The sequence below is a fragment of the Corylus avellana genome, chromosome ca4 (assembly GCF_901000735.1).
Source record: "Corylus avellana chromosome ca4, CavTom2PMs-1.0".
Taxonomy (NCBI): domain Eukaryota; kingdom Viridiplantae; phylum Streptophyta; class Magnoliopsida; order Fagales; family Betulaceae; genus Corylus; species Corylus avellana.
This window is the reverse complement of record NC_081544.1, coordinates 11,299,170-11,304,708: the sequence shown is the minus strand read 5'-3', so window position 1 is coordinate 11,304,708 and position 5,539 is coordinate 11,299,170.

The following is a 5,539-nucleotide window of genomic DNA, read 5'->3' as shown; positions in this document are numbered from 1 at the left end:
TTGGGAATCGAATGGTTAAGGACTCTTGGAGATGTGCTATGGAACTTCTCCAAGTTAACCATGAAGTTTACATTGAATGGGAACAGAGTGATATTTTGTTGGAAACGTGGTCACCTCATCATTTCTATCAGTAGCCACCAGATAGAACGAATCTTGAAAAAGTCTTGCAAGGGGTACTTGTGGCAAGTAAGAAAGTGAAGCTGTGGAAATACATGAAGACTCCGGTTCAACATTAGCACCATTGCTATCGGAATTTGTTGATATCTTTGCTGAACCCAATGGGCTGCCACCCCAACGGTCACATGATCATCGGATTCCTCTTATACCCAGGAATGCACCTACTCATGTACGCCCTTACCGCTACCCCTACTTTCAGAAAGTAGAAATAGAACAAATTGTACAAGAGATGCATGATGCCGACATCATTAGACGTAGCGTCAGCCCTTATTCTTCCCCTGTGTTACTCGTCGAGAAGAAAGATGGGACTTGGCAGATGTGCGTGGATTATCAGGCTTTAAACGACATCACTATTAAAGATAAGTATCCTATTCCTGTAATCGATGAATTACTTGATGAATTGGGTAGCGCACAACTGTTTTCTAAATTAGACCTTCGCTCGGGCAACCATCAAATTTCAGTCCATGATAAAGATGTACCGAAGACAACCTTCCGGACTCAAGATGGTCACTATGAATTCTTGCTAATGCCCTTTGGCTTGACCAATGCACCATCAACATTCCAGACTCCTATGAATGACATATTCCAGCCTTATTTACATAAGTTTGTTTTAATCTTTTTTGATGATATACTCATTTATAGTTCTTCTCTTGAGGATCATCTATGTCATCTACGAGCTGTATTTTCCTTACTTCAGCAACATTCCTTTTTTGTGAAGAAGTATAAGTGCAGTTTTGCAAGATCCGGGGTAGAATACCTTGGCCACATTGTGTCCAAAGACAGTGTAGCGGAAAATCCCTCCACGATCCAAGTCATGGTAGCATGGCCCGTTCCCAAGACAATTAAAGCTCTACGAGGGTTCTTTTGTTTAACTTGCTATTACCGAAAGTTTGTTCGAGATTATGGCAAGATCAGTGCCCCATTAACAGCTTTGCTTAAGAAGGAAGCTTTCCAATGGTCTGATGAGGCCGGTGATGCTTTTTCCAAGCTCAAGCATGATATGACAACGACACTAGTGCTTGCCTTGCCAAATTTCACTAAAACCTTCATCATTGAGAGTGATTCTTCAGGTGTTGGCATAGGCGCAGTACTTATGCAAGAGGGCCGACCATTAGCCTTTACTAGCAAGGCGTTGTCACCATTACACCTAAGCATGTTTGTCTACGACAAGGAGATGCTAGCTGTCATCGATGCTATTACCAAATGGAGACCTTACATAATTGGCCGTCGGTTCCAAATACAAACTGATCATCGCAGCCTGAAATATTTGTTGGAACAACGGATCTCCTCCATGGAGCAACATAAGTGGGTAACCAAATTGCTCGAGTTTGACTATGAAATTGTCTACAAAAAAGAGGGTTCAGAATTTAGAGTCCGATGCACTCTCTCGCCTCCCAAGGCATGCTGAGCTCCAAAGTCTATCTACACCACATGGCCCACTTTTGAGCTCATTAAGGAAGAGCAGTGGAGTGACCCTGAGCTCCAAAAGATTGTTCAACAACTGACCCACGATCCTTCCTCTGTTCCACATCACTCATTGGTTGTGGACCATCTCCACTACAAAGGGTGAATTATGTTGGCTACAAATTCCACTCACAAATCTGTTATCTTGCAGAAATTACACGCAGCCCCTAATGTTGGTCATTACGGGTTCCTTCGAACCTACAAGCGCATTGCTCACATTTTTTGTTGGAAGGGGATGATGCAAGATATCAAGTAGTTTGTCGCTGAATGTGAAGTTTGCCAACGATAGAAGGGCGAAACAGTAGCAAGCCCTGGACCACTACAACCCTTGCCAATTCCTGCCGAAGCTTGGACAGATATCTCTATGGACTTCATTGATGACTGACCATTCTCCCATGGCAAAACCACCATCTTTGTTGTGGTGGATTGCCTAATGAAGACTGCTCACTTCTGTCTCGTTGCCCATCCTTACACGGCATTGACTATTGCATAGCTCTTTGTGGACAACATTTTCAAATTGCATGGAGTTCTTCAGTCAATAGTAAGTGATCGGGATAAGATTTTTACTTCTAACTTTTGGAAGGAGCATTTCCATTTGCAAGGCACCCAATTAAAGATGAACACCGCCTATCATCCCCAAACCAATAGTCAAACAGAGGTAGTGAATTGGTGTTTGGAGAACTACTTGCTGTGTTTCATAGGAGATCAGCCCAAGGAGTGCATCCGATGGCTTCCCTGGGGCGAATGGTGGTATAACACCACTTATCACTCTGCTACCAAATTGACTCCCTGTGAAGCAGTTTATGGGCGGCCTCCTCCGATACTACCAACCTACCCTACATGCTCGTCGGTGGTGGATCAGGTTGACCATGTTCTTTAAGATTGCACCCAACTTTTGTGGCTTCTCAAGGATAGCCTAATCGCCGCCCAATCTCGCATGAAGCATTAAGCCGATAGGAGTGAACGTGAATTCAACATTGGTGATTGGGTCTTCCTCCTTCTACAACCTTACTGCCAAATCTCCATCCAGGTGTGTTCGTCCTTGAAGCTGTCACCACGTTTTTATGGACCCTATAAAGTTCTGGAGTGCATTGGTCCTGTCGCCTATTGCCTCGATCTTCCACCTGACTCCAAGATCCCTTCGGTCTTCCATGTTTCCTAGTTGAAAAAGAAGTTGGGCACGAATGTATTTCCCCAACAACACTTGCCTGACATTACCTCTACCGGAGAAGTCCGTGCTTAACCTACTGCTATTCTGGATTGTTGCCTTATCAAACGCCATAATCAAGCTGCCATCAAAGTCCTCGACTAGTAGGCCCACCTGCCCCAAGAGGATACCACATGGGAGCCCTATGAGACCATCAAGGAGCGGTTTCCTGACTTTCTTAGTATTCAACCTTGAGGACAAGGTTGTTTCTAAGGGTATGGCAATGATCGGATTCTTGAGGATTCTAGAATCCTCTCTTTGCCTGGTCCCTACTCTTGGCTTGGTCGCTAAGTTAATTTCCTTCTAGAGATTGCTTTCTTGCAAGTTACACATTTTCTTAATTAGTCTTGAATTTGTACTTCCATATTTAACTTAATTTTTCCCCTATAAAAGCTGTAGATGTTGTATGGCAAATTCATCAAAAGGAAAATTACTTTCGCTTAATGCAAGAATAGGAGGCCTAATCCCTTTGAAGTGATCATTATATGTTCTTTTCTTTAGTAATTCTTTATGATTTCTTGTGATAGATCCCTTGGATCCTATCATTCGAATGTTCCATCTTCCCTTATCATGTATGGGGAGGGAGATGGGATACAAATTGGGTGCAACTGTTGGAGTGGTTGAAGATATAGATACTAATGAGGGGGGGAATTGGTTGGGGAGAATTTTTGAGGGTCAAAGCTCAAAGTAAATTTCTCCAAGCCACTACTGAGAGGACGGATCCTAAAACTGAAAAAAAACAAGTCTCTTTGGATTGAATTTCAGTATGAAAAAAATCCCGAGATTCTGTTTTAAGTGTGGTTATTCGGCATGGAGTAGGGGGGGTGTGAATGAAGCGCTTCGATGAAAAAATGGCAGGGGAAAAGTGAAGGAGTATGGACCGTGGATGCGAGCGGGTTCTCCCCGAGGGCGATCTATAATGACCAAAGGCCAGTATGGTGATGATGAGAATGTTCATGCAGCAGAACCACCTCAGCGGTTCACAGGTTTACGACCAGCGAGGCGGGATTCCTCGGAAAGTTACGGTCGCCAGCTTAGGAAAGAATCTGCTCACACTACAAAAAACCAATTTTTTGCTGACATTACAATTGTGGGTGTCAGGAAATTCTGACGTGTCAAAAAAAGACCCGTCAGAAAATATTCTGATGTGTCTCTATTAACATGTCAGAATATTTTATGACGTGTCATTTTTTGACACGTCAGAAAATATTCTGACATGTCTTTATTGACACGTCAGGAAATTCTGACATGTCAAAAAATTGACATGTCAGAATTTCCTGACATGTCAGAAAATGACACTTTAGAAACTACTGACGTGTAAGAGACCAGGACACTTCAGGAATTTCTGACGTGTCATCAAAAGATACGTCAGAAAATTTTGTTATTTTTAATTTTTTTTTTCCTCTCCCTATATATTTTTTGAATGTTTTCAGGACTGTGCCCGAATTTTGGATTACAATTAACCTGATATACAATTTATCCATCGATCCATACAAATAATATACAATTTTTCAATCAAATAACATAAGTCATATCCATTAATATCAATCACAAACTATCCACCAAAACTAGCTTCAAGACACAAAAAATGACACGTTAGAAACTACTGATGTGTAAGAGACCATGACACTTCAGGAATTTCTGATGTGTCATCAAAAGATACGTCAGAAAATTTTGTTATTTTTAATTTTTTTTTTCCTCTCCCTATATATTTTTTGAATTTTTTCAGGACTGTGCCCGAATTTTGGATTACAATTAACCTGATATACAATTTATCCATCGATCCATACAAATAATATACAATTTTTTCATCAAATAACATAAGTCATATCCATTAATATCAATCACAAACTATCCACCAAAACTAGCTTCAAGACATAAAAAATGACATATATACCAAGTGCGAATGGCCAACCACAAATAATATAATATACACCAATTTAACTATCTCTGTTATCATCAATAAGACTATCACAAATACAATTACATCAACAAAGTAACTTATATACAAGTGTGAATAGCCAACCAGACGTTCAATGTTGATCATTGACATCGATAGAATCCTCTCTAGGATGTCCATTACCAGTAAATAATAAAACAAACAATCTCCAAACAATATTTACCAAACAAATGAAATCCACTAGCTGCAAATGATAATACTAACAGTCTCATTGAGCAACGTCACTATGTAAAGTGAAAGAAAAATGCCCGAATATTCACCCAACTCAATTGTTGATTCTTCCACAGTAAATGATATAACAAAAATAGGTAAAACGTTGAAGTTAGCAGAAAATTCATATAAAAGAGAAAGAAAAAAAATAAGTATATATATATATATATTATATGTATGGTCACAGAGCAGTCAATGCTTTTGTTAAATTTATAGACAAGAGAAGATGAGCTTTGTTTTTGCCACGGCAATTATGTGAGACATGGGAACATTTTCTTTTTTCCATTTCAATTATAAAGCTTCCATATAGGTTATTAATGTTGGGGGTTCAATGGAAGAGATGATCAAGAAAAAGCAAAAGCTCCCTCTCTAGAATTGAGTGCATTTATATCCATTTATATTTAGAGTTACAAAATTAAGTTTCTGAACAACTGTTCTTGATGATATTGATATGCATGTATTGCTTTGTGCCATGCAGTTATATCCATTTATACGCCCATGAATAACTCTAAATAATTATC